Source organism: Protopterus annectens, chromosome 2.part2 (genome assembly GCF_019279795.1).
Source record: "Protopterus annectens isolate FY-2018-M chromosome 2.part2, PAN1.0, whole genome shotgun sequence".
NCBI classification, from domain to species: Eukaryota; Metazoa; Chordata; order Ceratodontiformes; family Protopteridae; genus Protopterus; species Protopterus annectens.
In genome coordinates this window covers 111,481,948-111,501,844 of record NC_056730.1, presented here as the reverse complement: position 1 = coordinate 111,501,844, position 19,897 = coordinate 111,481,948, and positions in this window count along the sequence as shown.

The window sequence follows — 19,897 nt, the reverse complement described above, 5'->3', positions numbered from 1 at the left end:
CATGGTATCAATGATCGTATTGCAGTGATGCAGCAAAATATAATTGTCTTGTGTTATGTAAATATCTGTCATGCAAACATATGCATGTAGTTTCTCATTCTAATGCAGAGAGGGGAAAGTTTGCTGTATTTGTAGTCTATGTTTGCATGAAACATTTCATTGTTTTTTTTTTTGTATTATCTTTGGTATTAGATGACATCATTTTGACTTGTCCCTCAATCAGGAATTTATTTAAGGTCGCAATGTGAAACAGATGTGTACATGTGGGATCTATATTTATCTGTACAAAAGTCAAATGATAATGCTAATTCATTGGCATAGTTTTTCTTATTAAATCTACCATCCTGTTTGTTTTACTTTTTGCTGAACATTGTGACCACACCTTTTGTTATTATTAATAAAACTGCCAAAATGCATTTCCTTCTTTATCCATTGCATATGTAACTCTCCAGCCTGCATATCCTTTGGTTTCCAATTAAAGGCAAAGTTTTGCATTTAATCAGCACAACAAGCATTTTTCTAAAATGATACCAATTTGCAAAGTATCCATTTCAGAATATAGTCGTTTTTGAAAGTTTAATTTTTATTAACAGTCTTAGTTCAGTGAGGCCATGCTTTTGTTTTCTTCTCTATAGATCAACTGGCCACACAAAGTGAAAAGGGAGGAGATGATGCATTTTAAAATCTCTATCTCTGTGAAAAATGCTTCGCTTGGGAGGTGAAGTTTCTGGCATCTATGTCTTGAACACAATAACTTAGTTAAGATTTGAGACCCGATCATCGCCCTCTATTTTGTGTGTACTAGATGTCTGTACTAAAATAAGTTATTCTCCAAAACATGCCAATCTCACCAATAAGCTACTGGATCAGCTGTGGCATGTTTTTAAACATGGGGTGGATTCAATAAACCCTTCACAGCTCACTAAAACCATATGTGCATCATTTGCATTCAGTAAGCAGTTCTATGCACTGTGTAAAGCTGCACAAACATGGTAAGCATTTTTGCATGCTAATTACAACATAAGCAGCTGAATTGTATGCTAATCAAACAATCCAAAATGGTGGAGCTGTTCAACAAGCTATATATCAATCATGTACACTTAGTCTAGGTTTTTGCCTTGAATTCCAAAACCTACTGGAATACAGCCAAGGAAACTGCATTACATGGAAAGAGTGTTATGAGCTGCTGCTGTTCTGCATGTGTATGTGCACCAGGCTCAGGTCTATACTGCAGCTGCTTGAAATAGACCTCAGGCAAGAAGGAGAAGGGTGTTTCAGCCCCATTTAACTTTTCATGGTCAGCATGAGGTAGAAATAGTAGAGCACTACAGGGTAGATAGAGACATACTACAGGAACTCTGCAACCTCTGCCATTCTCAACTGAGAGCATGGGCAATCTATGTGTGTGCTGTTAACCCTGACAGTTACCATGACTCCCATATATGGCACAGCTCACAGCTCTGCCAGAGGTTTTCCAGAGGGATAGCCCACAAAGTCATTTACTGTGGGATGCGGGATATGCACTTGCACCATGGATGATGACACCCATCAGAAATGCACACACACCCACATTGGAACTCTATAATAAGGCACACGCTCAAACAAGAAATATCACAGAGCATGTGTTTGGGCTGCTGAAGTCACAATTTCAGTGACTAGATGCATGGGGGGATCTGTAGTCCAATTCCATTACTTGTGCTGAAATTATCACTGTCTGTCCTATTCTACAAAATATTATCCTGAGAAAACAGCTGCAACAGGAACCCCAAGGGGAAGGGGAAAGCATTCCAACACCACGTCCAACATCACTACAGCCACATACAAGTGAGAACTCAGAGAGAGAATCACCAGGCGCTCTGGGTGTAAGTACATGTAGGTGTGCAAAATATGCTCTTACCTTGGCCAAGACGTGACAGATAACATACATGCTGACCACCTAAGGGGTTCAACTTTTATCCTACGCACATACATACAGTAAAATTTATGCCAGGCAATGCTCAGAACCTATACTTACCCACGTGATAGATATGTACTGCAAGCATCAGACAGAGTCAGACCCAAATTACAACAGTTGTAACTGCAGTACTATCAATGTAAGTGCTGAACCTGGAACAGGAAAGTAAATGGGTAAGAACACAAATGAATGCCAGATACTTACATACCGTTACTTGAAAATATACCCAAGTAGAATATGTGTGAGTTATCCAGCAATGACATCAATATGTGACAGGACTGACTTATGTCAATAGATTTCTGCCATTTATCAGCTAACATGCCTCATTCTTTAAAAATAGACACAATAGAAAAAGCAGCCGAAAGTCTACTTGTCCTTACAGTATCACAAGTGGAGCAATAAACCTCACTGATGTATCAACAATTTCAAAGTAGTAATCACAACACTAAAAAAGGCTATAAGAAAGCACTCAGTTACCTATGCACCCTGTGCATCAGACAAAACACATGCATATCCCTGAATCCAAATATAGAAACAAGGTGATCATCATTTGCACAGGGTGAGACTGTGTGTGTGTGGGGGGGGGGTTGGCAGGAGGCCAAGGCTCACACAAAAGTAGTGAGTGTGTGTGAGTACAAAAGTCAGGCAGGCCGAAAGGTAGCTAATTATCCAATGGCCACTAAAGTGCCTCATGCACCTGTTATGTGTGGGTGTCTGTATGAACACTCAATGTGAAATGTGTGTGTAAATGTCTGCATGAATGCAGCCAAGCTCTGTGCTAGCTCTGCATCCTGGTTTGTCAGACAGGTGTGAGCCATGCATGGTAGAGGTATCAGTTGTGGCCCCCGACCATGAGAACTGGGTCTGTCAGGAGTTGCACTGGCATGTCCATGCCCATGGTCAGATGCAACTTTGCTACCTGAATGTGAGCGATGTCTGCTGGATGAGCTCTCCTCATGACTACACCCAGGTCCAGGACCCAGTGGCCTACCTCTTCTAGCTGTGGACACCTTAACCACTGATGGAGCAGTGGAAGTAGTGCCACTATGGGAGTGGGATCATGCATGGTCATGTTGGCTAACAGCAGATGGTGTTTGAGACCTACAACTACATGGATGCTGTGCCCCTCCCAGTAGATGTTCCATCACAGACACTGATCTTTCTATCGTGTCATTAATCCAATCCACTGAATTGGCCACATGGTGGAGGCAATCATGATGTTAGCCTGTGCCACATCTAGAACTCTAGGGATGTCCTCATAGGCCTTAGTGGAATGTGCCTGTGCCTTAATAATAGCCCTAAACATACGTTGAGTGGCATGTAATGACACAGCAGGCCTTGTCCAAGCACTCCTACTGACCCTCCTGAGTAGAACCTCATACACACTTTGGCTGTGGCCAGAGTCAATTGGCACTGAAGCCATAGCAACCCCAGTACCCTGATCAAGTTTGTTTCCCTCAACCTTTCCAATATCTGTGGGCTGAGTGTAATGGGTATGCATAGGTATACTGACCATGTCTGAAAAGAATACCAGGAATGTGTGAGTTGCAATCTCAGTGTCCTATTCAACCTCTGCACCCCCGACTGTGCCTCTGTTTGGCCAACATCATCATCAGAGCCTGCTGATACTTTAACATCAGGTGGTAGGTGTCCTATACTTCCACTGTCAGGATCACTTGTGATAATAAGCAATAAACACCAGAATGAAATTACTGCTATACTGAATATTAAACCAATATAGATGATAAAAAAGTAACACTGGTCACACAATCACAGATGGATAAGCAATACAAAGAAGGATCACTCAACACCATTACTCAACACCACTACTGGTGTACCCCAAGGAACCATCTTAATTCCCACTGCTATTCAACATTTTTATCAGTGACTTACACTCTACTCTCATTCAAGGTGCAGTCATCCAATATGTAAATGATTCTATTATCTTCTCCACTGCCAGTTCTCCACCTGAACTCCTGAAACTTACCCAGTCAACTGTCACTTCCACAGAAATATGGATGTCTATTAACTACCTTGCCCTAAACTCTAAGAAAACTAAACTTGTACTATTCACCCCTAAGAAGACCATTACTATAAACAAAGACTCTTTCTCTATTCCCTCCCAAGATAACACAACTATTGAGGTTGTCCGACGCACTAAACTTCTAGGTGTCACCATAGATGAACACCTAACTTTCAACTTGCATATGCACACCAACATTAAAAAGCACACCAGAAACTGGGCATGTGATACTGACACAAAACATTCCTCAATTACTCCTCAAAACTAGCCCTTGCCTCATCCTTCCTGCTCCCATCTCTTCTATATGGTGGTCCCTTTTTACCATTACACAGGCCAGTCTTAAATCCAAACTAGACGCATGCTATAACAAAGTTACAAAGTTCATCACTAATGTAAGATACTCATCTCATCACTGTACCTCTCTTCAATCACTAAACTGGCTAGAACTCCCTCATCATCTTACATATATACTGCTAACACCCGTCCACAAACTAATATTCAACCCATCCAGCTGCCCTGCCCTTTCTTCTCTATTTAGACTGTGCCACCCTAACAGACCTCTCTGCTATGAAAATCAAATGCTCTTTAAGTAGAAAAAACTAACCTCTCAGTAGGTCAAATGGTCCACTCCTTTTCCACTGCTAATCTATGGAACTCTCTCCCACCTTCACTTAGATCCACTAACAATGCATCTTTCTTCAAAAAATCTTTGAGACAACATCTTTCCTCCTGGTGGCTATGCACATGTGCCAGTTCATCACAACTTATAATATGACTTTAGCACTTTCCTTTAGATACCCACCTGTAGCTTTTCCCCACTCCTACTCCCACTCCCACATTTCCTGCCTCCATCCTATATATTACCTTCTCAAATTTTCATCCTTAACTGTGGATTATAATCTAGTTCTACATCTATGTACACATGTGCTGTCAGTAGATAGATTTATGTACAGCTAGATTGATTTCTTGGGTCTATATTATTTGCTCGAAGGTACTGAACTTTGAATACGATATCATCGACACCATATCGTCGAAGTTCAGTAACATTGAACACCTAATAAAAACATCACAAAAAGTAAAAAAATAGACCTACTTGCTTTAAGCAGGGGGGTAAGCCCCCATGCACCCCCCACACCCCCCGCTATTTAAATATTCCAACTCTAAAACCACACTACATTGAAGTAAATGGAAATCTCCCTTTACGGAGATTTCCATTTACCTCTTCGATGTTTTGCGGTTGCACTGCTTTTATGTCGACAATGTCAGATTCGACATTGTGAACGTTCGCATTTCTGATATAGACCAGATTTCTTAGTCTAAGACTTTGTTTACTTTTTAAAACTTGCTGAATTAGCCAACTGAGTTTTTTAATGAAATACATGTATTGCATACGTCATTGTGTAGCTTTTCTCCCTGGGCTTCCTCTGAAAATGGACACTTTTTGGCTCAGTGGACCTTCCCAGTAAACAAATGCAAATAAATAAATAAATAAATAAATAAAATAAATGCAGACTCTCATTACACCCTCCTGACACATACAGATAATTATATGCCTAACTAATGCTTACTAATAAGCAAATAAACATTTGCTTACCATGTGCAGATGACTTCACACTTTGCAGGGAGGAAGGTTATGGAAGAAATGAAGCAAGGAAAGGATGGCAATTAAGCATCACAGTGGGAATAACAGGAGGACAATGAATACACATTTGCCTACATGTCCTGTAAGAAATAGCTGAAACTGAAACTTGGCTGAGATGTCCACCCACACCCATGTGTACTGTACTCTTGTATAAATCTATTACTTATCAGTAGGAACAGATGCGAAACAAATTTTCATAGGAAGTAGTAGTCAAATTCTATATTTTATTCTACAAGCAAATATAAAAGTTTCCATATGTAAGCTTACAGGGAAGATACTCCTGAGACACGCTTGTCCTCCTAGTCACATCAGCACCGACATCAAGCATACAGTGCAGATTTTCCACTGAGCTGTCTGGATCTTCAACAGTGGATAAGAACTCCTCATTTGGTGTCAGTGGTGGCTCGGTAGCAGGACCATCCCCCATAGCTAGCTGTTCTCAGGCAACTGCAGCTGCCCTCCTTTGGTCTGATGAAATCATATCAGTGGCCCAATGCCACAGCTGATCTCAATTTCTGCTGCAACATCAAACTGCATTGACATTGTTGACTAACTGGTTCCAAATCTCTTTTCTGGCAGCCATATCCCTACATCCTCTCTCAAGCAGAGAGGCCCCATGGTGCCTCAGAGCTTGTATTATCATCACATTTTCTGAATTTTTGAAAGGGGGTGTTCATGGATTAATAGGATGGGGTATCATAATCATGTGTGAAATAAAGTAGAGAAGGATAAAACAAAGAAATATCACAAAACTGATGTATTACTTGCACAAAAAAAATCAGTCTGTGCACTCTTTTGTCAACATTAAGCACTTGAAACACACTCTTCATTTAGTACAACTGAAGGTTAGGTGGTTGTCCCCATCTCCCCTTCACACACACAAACAAAGGCTTATACAAACCAAGGAATACCACATAAGTAATGTGTGTGTGTGTATATATATATATATATATATATATATATATATATATATATATATATATATATATCTCCCACAGAAATATTAGGATGCCTGCACATTTTCAACATAAAAGCACTTGAAACACACTTTTGTTCTTGGACCATAGAATGGTAGATGGCTCCCCACACCCAAAACACCAAAGAAATGAGGGTTTGTACAAACCAAGGAATACCACAGAAGTAATGTATATATGCTTTCTACACAATTATCAGGATGTGTACACATTTACAAGAGAAATATAATTTTATGAATACCAGTCACCTCTCACTGTGCCCACCACTCCCCTGGAGGTGGCCCTGGGACATCAAAGAAGCATAACACATGGGTCAGTGACATGTACATGAGGTTCTTCTCCAATGGCATAGAATATTGTAAAACCAAATTTTAAAACTAATAGTTGTGCTGAATATATAACCTGTCTATCTGTAAAATGTAAATGCTTGACAAAAGTGCTTATGCTAGCAGTAAAGTATAAGTAGTGTATACAGATAAAAGTTACATTTTCTACTGGATATATAAATACAGTTTTAACATTTAACAAAATTCAGAATGTAATTCAATGCAAGCATCCCTTCTGACATGTCTAAAGATCAGTTTCCTATGCTTTCTCCTATTAACCTGGTGAACTTGGGCATTTTGAGGCAGTGTAGCAACTGCTTCATGTACACAGACAACCTTCTCCTCTTACCTCCCAACACTCACACTTGTGAGAGGTTCGCTTTTATCTCCAAATTGGAAGCCATGCACTCTCCAGCCAAGACTGGAATAGCTGGTCAAGAGGAGAAGATCAACACCTGCACCACACCACATTTTACACATAGTTCTCCAGAACACCCACCATCACAGCTCTCACATAAAAACACAAACCACACACCCATAATCATGGAGGCTTTCAAAAGAAATCTACCCAAACAGCAGAGACCTCCAAGCTAGAAATGCACTCGACCACCACAACACACACAAACCACAAGACACATAGCTTACCTTCACAGTGTGCCCCTCAAGCTAAGCCCCTAAGGCAAAAAGCTTGCCCAGTGCAATAATTATAGGTGACTCAATAGTGAGGCACACTGATGTCCAACTCACTAGGTTGAATAAAGAGAAGGTAACACTCAGCTGTCTACTGGGTGCCAGAATCTGACACTTAACACATGCACCCAGGTCACTCCACAACAAGTCCACGTATGACTCTGTCATTGTCCATGTGGGTGTGAATGACTTGAGATGCACCTCCCATGACTACGTGAAAAGAGACATGGTGCAGCTCTTGGATTATGTAAACACAGCAGGTATGACTCTAGCCCTAAGCAGCATACTACCATCACCCAGAATGATACCACGGTACAATCAGAAAATGTTTGACTTCAACAATTGGCTACGTTTCTTTTGTCATTCTAAGGGGATCCAGTATCTGTCTGCTTGGGATGACATGTTTGACAGACCTCAGTGCTTTGCCAGAGATGGCCTGTATCTGTCATCCCTGGGTTTCTGGGTACTGGCTAAGGCTCTTGCCACCCCTATAGTGCCTTTTTTAGGTGGTGTTCCAAAGACCAAATTAACACCATAACAGCTATAAATAATGCAATCTGAGTGCCATGTTGCTCAATGCTAGAAGTCTAAATCTCAAGAGGGACTTGCTCGAAGCACTCCACAAAATGGAGAACATCGACATTTGTGCTGTAATGGACACCAAGTTTAAAGCAGCTGGAAGCATCCCCCTGCTACCAGGCTATAATTCATTGCACACCTTTCAGCTCCAGAACATCGACTGAAGCTCTAAAGGTGGTGGTGTCTCCATATTCATAAAGGATATGTATACCTTCAGACTAGTAGCTCAGCATAATGTATCTGAAATACTCCAGGTACAACTAACATTGGGTAAGATGGCGAATCCGGTTGTAGCCTGCTATAAGCCCCAACCATGTCCCAAGACTCTCACTCCACATTCCTAAGGACCCTGGAAACTATTAAGATCCAACCCAACACTCATACTAGGTGACTTTAACTACCTCTCCATCAGCTGGGAAAACTACTCATGCATCAGTGCACTAGCCCAATGCTTCCTGGAATTCATCACTTCCAATGCCCTGGACCAGCTCATTCTTACCCCCACTAGAAGAAGCAACATCCTTGACCTGGTTATTGCTAACATAGGCAACCATTGCTCTACACCAGTAGTCAAGTCCTTCCTGGTTAGATCCGACTACAAACTAATCACCATGGAAATCCACATCTCACCCACACCTCCTACAAAGGTAACCACCATGAAAAACTTCTCCAAAGCTGACTTTGGACTCCTAAAAACAGAGGTGGCTAACTTCATGGCACCCATGCCAATGGAAAATAGAAGCATGACTGCCAAATCATACATCAATCCACTGTACTAACACGTACATGAATGCATGGAACTAGCCATATCCAACAGAACCAATATGCTCTCTTCCAAAAAAAGGAAGCCAGTTTGGTGGTCCCCTGCCATTAATAAACTCTACAACAAAAGGAAGAAACTGTTTTAGAAAAAGGTTAAGTCCCAAGACTGGAAAAATTCCCTTGTTAGCCTAAAAAAAAAGTTGAAATCCCTCATCAACACCTCCAAAGCCAGCTATGAAGGTAGAATTGCGGCAGGCACTAAAAACAACCACAAAGCCTTCTACAGTTATATCAAGAATCTCCATGGTAATACCCAAATTTGTTCTGAGTTACTGCAATATGGTACCTCTTATACTGAGCCAATAGATATTGCCATCATACTGGCTGACAGATTCAGTGCCAACTTTACCCCCCCCCCCAAAGGACCAATCTCAATACCTGAAGAATGCCAGGTACCCAGCATTACTGCGGCACAGGTTAAAGGTGCATTGTCTAAGGCCAAGAATACAGTTTCCATGGGACCCAACAATATGCCTGGCTGTGTTCTACATGAATTACAAAGTGAACTGGCACCACATCTGTGTGCTCTGCTCACTCAGAGCCTCACCTCAGGCTTTGTCTGTACCAAATGGCACACTGCTACAGTCATCCCTCTCCATAAAGTTGGAGCGACTACAGACTGAAAAAAGGAACTGCACCAAACTTACACAACCACAATGTTTATTTGCAAAGAAATGAGGTAAAATAACATTAGCGCTTTCACGACTGCTCCTGTCGCTTCATCAGACTAACTAAGCATCTTTCCAACCAGTTTATATCATGTTAGCTATCAGCTGATAGGAATCAGATGTTCCAATTATATAATTAAGACAAGCTAATGCTGTAGTTAAAGGTACTATAGTAAAATACATCTAAAGTTTTTTTTCTAAAAACAGTCCATCAAAGTGCATAAATGAAAGTATATATAAAAAGCATCTCTAAAATACATGTGTAAGAAAGCTTGCATACAAAATATCTATATAAAAAAAAAAAAAAAATATATATATATATATATATATATATATATATATATTTACATTGAACTATATGCACGGAGAGCTCACATTAGAAAAATCTCTCTAAAAAATATACTGCTATATAAAAGTAACCTCATAAAAAATAATAAATGTCATATTAGAGCATAAAGAGGCACGTCAGAGATATATAAAAAACATAGATATATGTGTATGAGGAAAGCATATTATACTCACATAGATAACTGTAAAAGCACTTAATGCCTGAGATGGCGAGACTTCAAAAAAGGTTTTAAAGATGTACTATTTAGACCAGGATATCTCTCGGTGTTCAGAGACAGGATTAATTTTGTTCAATACTTTCAGTTAAATTTTCTATGTCGCCTCCTCTTGCATTAAGGTGGATAACTTGAATAACAAACAATTTAAAGTAATGTGTGCAATCTGTTTCCTTAATATGTGTAGCCAGGGCATTATTGTCTTTACTGTTGTTAATGTCCCATATATGTTCGATCCTGTCCTTGAACATTCTATTGGTTTTACCTATATAGAATACAAAACATTTCTGACAGGAAGAATAATAGACAACATTCATTGTTCTGCAATCAGCTTAGCCATGACTTGTGATGGTAAATTGTCACACGGGGTGTGTAAAAGTACTATTTCTATAAATGTGTTGGCATGCAGAGCATCGTCTGCATGGAAAGGTGCCAGTCTGCATGGACTGGATAGCTCTGTTTATGTCTATCTTATTGAAAAGATGGTGTTTCAAAGATTTATTATTTCTAAATGAAAAGGATGGAATATTGCCTATCTTGTCCATGAGTCCTGGCACCTCATGTAATATATGCCAATGTCTTTTAATAATGGAAATATACTCTTTTACATCACTTGAATGCTGAAAAACTACAATAAACCTATTAATTGTCGAGGTTAAATCATGCTGATCATCATTCTGTGTGGCATCCAATAAGTATGGTTTACACCTGTTGTCCCTTTGTGTCCAGGCCTCAACTATAGTGGTCTCAATCTCTTTGAGTAACCTTTATCTAGGAAATCTAGTTTTACATTTTCAAGTGCCACTCTTGCTTCATCATCTTCATTATGTAATCTTAAAACTCTATATACCTGTCCCTTCAGGACATTTTTCACAATATGTCTTGGGTGCATACTAGTTCTATGCAGCAGGGCATTTCTACTAGTAGGTTTCCTATATATACTACTGCTGAGCTTATTCAGTTCAGATTGATATTAAAAGAAGGTGTTACTATTTTAGTAATTGAAACATCATGATATGATTACCAGGTGATGTATTTAAGCCTGTTTTAATTGTTAGACGGTTTTGTCTTCTGAGGAAGGAGGGTCAGTGTACCTTCCGAAAGCGTGTTGCTAAAGTTATTTGATTTAATAAAGCTCCTGGATGGGTGCGGTTTCCAGCTCATCTTTGTCTTTGAATGAATAAGATCTGTAGTTCAAGAGAACATTAACCATCATGATATCCAATCAGCTACCACATCTGGAAGCTCTGATAGTACGCCCACCTTACGGAAGTTGGGCATAGAACCAACTATTATAGTGGCGCCTTCTGACAATGATGCTACAGGTTTTAATACTAATAATATATATGAACAATGGAATAATAAGTGCCTAAGCAAAGCTGGCACTAGTGCAGACTCCTTTAATAGTGTACCAGTGACTTCACAGGTTCAACACTGAGAAGAAAACAGTTCGAACAACAATATTTTTTTAGATCTGAACGCCAAGGGATAGTTCACATTGAGAAATCCACTACCCTTCAAAGCATGATCGAGGAGCATAATGAGACAAGGGAAGATACACAAACAACAGAATTTGGAACCTACAGCACAGTAGCTGAAGAGAAGGCGGACTTGAATACAGGTTTGGTTATAAATATCTCTTCAATAACTTTAAGTAAAAAACAAATTGGAGTACTGAATAAAGGTTTATCCCTTATCCCTGCCAAACAGGCCGATCCTGTTGAAATGTTGAAGAGCCTTAGGCTTCTTGGCAGGAGTTTATTCTTAAAAAATATGTTTTCTGACATAGAGGGACATAACAATGTTGGCATTTTATGAAATAATAAGTCAAGTACTTTTGTCACAGCTATTCATCCGGGAATACACTCTTTTATTAATGTCTGTGAGACTAGTTTTAGACACTTGCAATTAGAAAAGACACGTAATAGTTTTCATAACATGTCTAGTTGTGAGAGCATTGCTTTACGTGAATTGAAAGGCATGCACTCCATCGAAATTAGACAAGCAGATAAGGGTGGATGCATAGTAATACTAGATAAGATGTTATACTTGAGACAGATGAGAAGTTTACTACAAGACACTGTTACTTATCAATGTGTCACTAAATTTGTTGTAAATGCAGTGATGGAAAAAGTGTCTTTTTTGATTTTTGATTTGCTGATGACAAACTTAACAAATGAACACATATTTAAGTATTTTAACACAAATAACCCAGTTGTCCCAAGAATCTATGGTCTCCCAAAAATACATAAAAACATTGAAGTGCCACCTATGAGACCAATAGTCTCAGGTGCGGGGTGGTGCACTGAACCACTCTCTATTTTTGTGGAGGGTAACCTCCACACATTACTAGATGGATGCCATACTATACTGAGATACACAAAAATGTTCCTAGAAAGGCTACATGATAGAATAATGGCAACTAAGAGTGAATATATCTTTGTTACTATGGACATCGAATCACTTTTTACATCAATACCAAATACATGGGGCATTAACATGATCAGAGATTTTCTTACTATGAACAGATGTTATGAAAATGTCAAGGTTCAACTTGTTTGCAGTCTATTAGAGATCATCTTAGAAAACAATGTCTTTGTGTTTGAAAATTAGTTTAATCTTCAGAAGATTGGCGTGGCTATGGGCACTGCTTGTGCCAATAGCTATGCCAACCTGGTGCTGGTATGTTAGGAACAGCTCTCTCTATTGTCAGATGTTAATCCCTTCATTGGAAATATTTTATGGTACGTCTGATTTGTGGATGACATCTTTATGTTGTGGAAGGGTACTATAAGTGAGTTAACTGATTTTGTGAACTATCTACATACTACTACTGAGTTTTTAAGATTTACATATCAACACTCCACAACTGAGATTAATTTCTTGGATGTGATGGTTAGGAAATCTGAACTGAATAAGCTCAGCAGTAGTATATATAGGAAACCTACTAGGAGAAATGCCCTGCTGCATAGAACTAGTATGCACCCAAGACATATTGCGAAAAATGTCCTGAAGGGACAGGTATATAGAGTTTTAAGATTACATAATGAAGATGATGAAGCAAGAGTGGCACTTGAAAATGTAAAACTAGATTTCCTAGATAGAGGTTACTCAAAGAAAGAGATTGAGACCACTATAGTTGAGGCCTGGACACAAAGGGACAACAGGTGTAAACCATACTTATTGGATGCCACACAGAATGATGATTAGCATGATTTAACCTCAACAATTAATAGGTTTATTGTAGTTTTTCAGCATGCAAGTGATGTAAATTAGTATATTTCCATTATTAAAAGACATTGGCATATATTACATGAGGTGCCAGGATTCATGGACAAGATAGGCAATATTCCATCCTTTTCATTTAGAAATAATAAGTCTTTGAAACACCATCTTTGCAATAAGATAGACATAAATAGACCTATCCAGTCCATGCGGACTGGCACCTTTCCATGCAGACGATGCTCTGCATGCCAACACTTTATAGGAATAGTACTTTTACACATCCCGTGTGACAATTTACCATCACAAGTCATGGCTAATTTGATTGCAGAACAATGAATGTTGTCTATTTTTCTTTCTGTCAGAAATGTTTTGCATTCTATATAAGTAATAACCAATAGAATGTTCAAGGACAGGATCCTTGAACATATATGGGACATTAACAACAGTAAAGACAATAATGCCCTGGCCACACATATTAAGGAAATGGATTGCACACATTACTTTAAACTTTTTGTTATTCAAGTTGTCCACCTTAATGCAAAACAAGGCGACATAGAAAATTTAACTGAAAGTATTGAACAAAAATGGATCCTCTCTCGGAACGCCGAGAGATATCCTGGTCTAAATAGTACAACATCTTTAAAACCTTTTTTGAAGTCTCACCATCTCAGGCATTAAGTACTTTTACAGTTATCTATGTGAGCATAATATGCTTTCCTCATACACATATACATATGTTTTTTTATATAGCTCTGACATGTCTCTTTATGCTGTAATATGTACTTTTATGAGTTTTATATGAGCCTTTTATGAAGTTTTTTATGCTCTAATATGACTTTTTATTATTTTTATGAGGTTACTTTTATATAGCAGTATTTGTTTTAGAGAGATTTTTCTAATGTGAGCTCTCCATGCATATGGTTCAATGTAAATAAATAAATAAATATATATATATATATATATATATATATATATATATATATATATATATATATATATACACACACATATACATATATATATTTTATATTTTGTATACAAGCTTTCTTACATATGTATTTTAGAGATGCTTTTTATATATACTTTCACTTATGCACATTGCTGGACTGCTTTTAGAAAAAAACTTTAGATGTATTTTACTATAGTACCTTTAACTATAGCATTAGCTTGTCTTAATTATATAATTGGAACATCTGATTTCTATCAGCTGATAGCTAACATGTGATATAAACTGGTTGGAGTGATGCTTAGTTTATCTGATGAAGCGACAGGAGCAGTCATGAAATGCTAACGTTATTTTACCTTTTATTTCTTTGCAAATAAATGTTGTGGTTGTGTAAGTTTGGTGCAGTTCCTTTTTTTCAGTTGGTCTTGTTATTCTGCACCTCTCTGCACCCTGAGCCATTTAGTTTATTTTTATGAAGGCACTACAGATCCTGGAAATGATCGCCCCATTAGCCTGATGAGTCTGATATGTAAGGCTATGGAGCACATCATCTTGGACCTAATTAACAAGGACATAGGGAATCGTCAAACTCTAGAGCCCATGCAATTTGGTTTTGTGAAAAGTAGATCATGTCTGATCAACTTGGTTGACTTCTTTGAGTCAGTCACCAGAGCAGTGGATGAAGGTAAGGCAGTTCATACAGCCTACTTCAATTTGGCCAAGGCCTTTAATACCATTCCTTACTCACGGCATCAACCCCTATATTGTTAGAGGGGTTGCAATCTGGCTCACAGAACCCACACTGTGAAAGTAGCAGATTCCAAGTCAGACTGCCAACCAGTCACAAATGGAGTGGGATTGGTCCTGGGTCCTCTCCTGTTCGGCATCTACTTCTCAAAAGTCCAGGCCAACACCGAGGGACTCTGGTTGACCAAATTTACAGACAACTGCAAGGTGGGAGCCATTATCTAATCCCCGATTGATGCATACATCATACAGAAAGGCCTCACTGAGACCAATGACTGTTATGAAAACCATGGCCTTAACCTTAATGCCAAAAAATTCATCATTATCCCCTTTGGGAAAATCTCAGTTCCCACTAATTACCACATCAATGGGATCCCACTGAACACTGAAGGCATTATAAGAGATCTGGGGACACAGGTTGACAGCAACCACTCCTTCGACCACCACATTGCCACTGTGGCCAGAAAGTCCTTCTATGTGGCACATCTCATTACCAAGAGTTTTGCATCCAGGAAGAAAGCGGTCATCATTTCTCCCTACTCTTCCCTCTTTAGACCAGTCATAGAGTATAATGCCCCATTTGGAATGTACCTCACTAGACACCTGCAACAGCTGGAGAGGCCACAAAAGTACCTCACAAAGAGGATCCTAGGCCTTAAACACATGTCCTGCATGGACAGACTCAAAACACTCCAGCTATTCTCTGTCTCATATCGTCTGCTAAGAGGTGATCTCTGCCTGACTCACAAATCCATGTCTGACCCAGCTCTGTTAGAAATGCTACATCTAAAGAAATCCCAATTCCTCCACACCACACACTCCAGAGACCTCAACCACATTACCACAATCAACAGAACATGTTGGAGGGGCAGGTTCATAACCAAGAGACTGCTCATGCTCTGGAATAGATTTCCCATACATGTCAAGCAGAGCACCTCACTTGCCCTCTTCAAGAGAAATCTTGATGAGTGGATGGGAAATAGAAAGTTCATCCCAGGGATCACTCCAGTGGCTCTACTTGATAGTGGCACTGTGAATTAACAACGGGTGGCACAATGCCAGGGCACTTCTATAGGCTAGGCTTGTAAAGGTCTTAGGGACATTAGCCTAGAATACCTATGAACCTATGAACCTATAAGTTAGCCAAATTATAAGACTTCTCTGCAGAGAAAACACCTTCAAAGTAATACAAATCTGCTTTGTCCAAATACACAAGTCATCTCACCTTAATGTTCCTAGCCACATGGTTACCTTTTTTACAGTGTAGATTCAGCCACCTCCCCTGAGCACTGTGAATATGCAAATGAGGTGTGAATGCATCAGAACTGCTGAATAACAAAAGTTTTTGAAGCAGGTGTAGACATAGTGCAGGCTCTACATTAGTTACTATGGCTTGTAATTGTGAGTGATTATTAGGAGAGGGAAGGAGAACACAACAGCAGTTCAGACAGCCTTCACTGCAGCTGGATCTAACTTCAGTGAGCTTTTATAGGTTAATAGGTTGGTACTAGACTATCAACCCTAGGGCCTATACAAGCCTAGCCATAACAATTCCCTGGCTATTTCTTCCTACACTATTTACTTCCCTGGACCCCTGTCTAGCAGGGCAACTGACTTGATCCCTGGGGCTTTGTTTAAATTAAACAAAACACCACACACTTATCATTTTATCCCTAATAGCAAGACTCTCCTACTTTTTCTGAAAATTGTTTTTCAATGCCATGTACTTTTATCATACATTTAAAGGAAAATAATGCAAAATGCATGATAGACTGCATATATGAGACTACATCAGAGAAACCTGGATGAGTGGATAGGGAACCATAAATTCTTACTGAGGGTAGCACCCACAACCCTCCTAGACATGTGCAGTCATCACTAAATGCAATCTTGGGTATTGACTAGTACCTCTACGTTATTACATTGAGTTGCAGCAGCTAGGTTTAAAATGACCTCCAGTCGATACCCAAGTAATCTCTTATGAGTCTATCATCCTATGATCCTATGATCCTATGAACACAATGCAAAGAGAAGACAGAGCTGCATTTGTGCAAACATATTCATAAATGGTTGTGAGATCACTCATTACAGTAAATATGCAAACCACACACATACAACCAACTGAGAACGCACACGTGTATGTCCTGTTAATATTGTAGAGGAAATCTGAATTGCTTCTACGTACATGATTGGATCGCTGTTGTAAAGCTGTGTCTGGCAAAGAGAGATAATGCACTCCACCTGTGTTTTGTAACTCCATTACTCTGATAATTCATATCCAGAGCTGTGTCATTGTTTAACATGTGTTTACCTTTATTTATTTATTTTTATGTCTTTGAGATTTGTGTGGCATGTGGCTTAATGCAAACATGGAAAAAACTTAATGATTAATGTCAATTACCTTAGGAAGCGCAATCATGCTTAGCAGTATTGCTGGGTGGTCAGCCTCTTGGATGATAAAGAGAGCAGAAAGTATAGCTGTAATCCAAATGTGTGTGTAACACAAGGTGTAAAGACATTGAGGAACACCACAGATAAGAAAGGTAGACCATGGTTTCAGTTCCACATTATATTTTTACTAAGGAATGAATGAAGTGAGTAGTAACAGAAATAACACATATTCCCTTTTCCCTGTGTTATTTGTGCATTGATCTTCTGTGCTCAAACATGGTTCACTGTTGAAGAAAAAAAAGAAACATTGTTACTTGCTGCACCTTCCTTCATGCAAACAGGATACGTGGAAATGAGTGGCCATCAGTACTTTGGATAGTACTGAGTGTAAAAAATACACCTGCTGTCTAGTTTTTCCAGTGGCACAAGGTGTAAGTTCATGGCCAAATCCCAAGTGAGCCAGCTTTCTAATCCAGAGCACTTCACTTTTTATTAAGGGTGTCCCACTCTAAATGTTTATCAAAAATGGTAACATAAAAATAATTATGCATAACAATAACTATGTATAGCAGGCTGATTGAGCATACACATGGTATACTATCTATTATATGTGTAACTGGTGTAGCAGGCTAATTATGGTTCTGTAATTATAAATGTATTTTCAGACCTGGGATTGACTTCATAGTTTACTGACAGTCATCTACACACCTCTCATAACATGAGTATAGCTGTAAAAGAGAATGCATTGTGTGGTCTTAACCAGAACTCAAAAATCTACTCTGAAAGTAAAATAAGTATAGGTATTCCTAGTATATTGTCACACATTACTTCAGCATCACACCTGAGAATGCATAAACCAGGACCTTGCCATGTCACACTCCTACATGGTTAATTGAAGTATAGCACCACTCATTCTTTAAGGTGTATATTACTAATGACCATGTTTGGCAAACACTTCTTCTGTCGCAATGAGAAAAAAACATGTATGTGGAAATATAAGTATTCTCTTTTTCACATAAGTTTGAATCCCGCATTGTACAAATTACTTTTTTCAGTGTTTAAGGTCCCACAAAATATATGTCAAATCGTACAAATGATCCCTCCAAATTCAGATCTTAAAAGACGAGTCTTTTTGACATTTCAGTGTTGACCATTAGGCAAACTGTTGTCTAGCAGCACACATGCCATAAATTAATGCCAAGTGTCACGTTATCTATCCTTCCTACTTCATAAATTGCCTTCCTCTCTGTTTGGCAATGTTGCTCTTCTCTTAACATCATGCATATGTGGTTGGCATAGTTGTGCAGGTTTGTGCTCTGGCCATAAAATGCAATATCACAAACTGGAGGGAAAACACTTTTACTTTTGGAGGACCTTTGCAGACATGGCAGGAGATGGGAAGAATAGTGCCTATTTCAGGACTCCAAGGTGGGGTGTGGAGTAGTCAAAAATATTTATTGCACTCATCATAAAGTGCTACAGCCACAGGGTGCTGCAGTGGGACTATACTGGGACTCAATATAAGTTTGAGGCTTGGAACAGTCTAGCCATGCAGGCACCATTTTAATGACCTGGAAAGGCACAAGCAGGCACATCTCAACCAGTGGCTGTATGAGTTTAGGATTGCTGACATCCCACAGTTGTGTACATTTACAGATAAGGCTACTTTAAATGGTATGGAAAGCTGTAGATAGTCCAGACTGGAATGCATGATGCTTTCATGTCTCTTTTTCTCTCGTTATTTATTTTACAGCTGCAAAGGAAATTTCACTGAACAGGAAGGTACATGCTGAAAGATTAGAAAGACTCAGACTGAAAAGGGGTGTATATGCAGCACAAATGAATATGATTGCGTTATTGCATTTTCATAAGCATACAGATTTTACTGTAAAAGCAAACATGCATGCTTTCTTCTGTAGCTCTTGGAAATTGCATTAGGCAAGTATATTACTGTGTTCAGATTTAGTGGGCTCAAATTTCAAAAATATCATTTTTTATTTGAATTCCAGTAAAACTAGTCTTTAATGCCATGTTGTTAACTTCATCTGTACTATATTTAAAAGCATATATGCAATATCTGCATATTGCAAGGATTGCTTGTTACAATTCACAATCCTATTTTGGACTTGAAAAGCCATATAGCATATATAATATAATATAATAATACAAGTATATTTATTGTAATAAAGAATTTATATGACATATAATAGTTCTAATCATCTGTTTTCATTTCATTTAATTTCAGCCAGTCCTCCACCATCTGCTGTACAAACACCCAGCACATCTGGGATGCAACCTGTCAGCACTGTCTTTGCAGCCTCTCCACTACCTGGCTCATCCACATGAG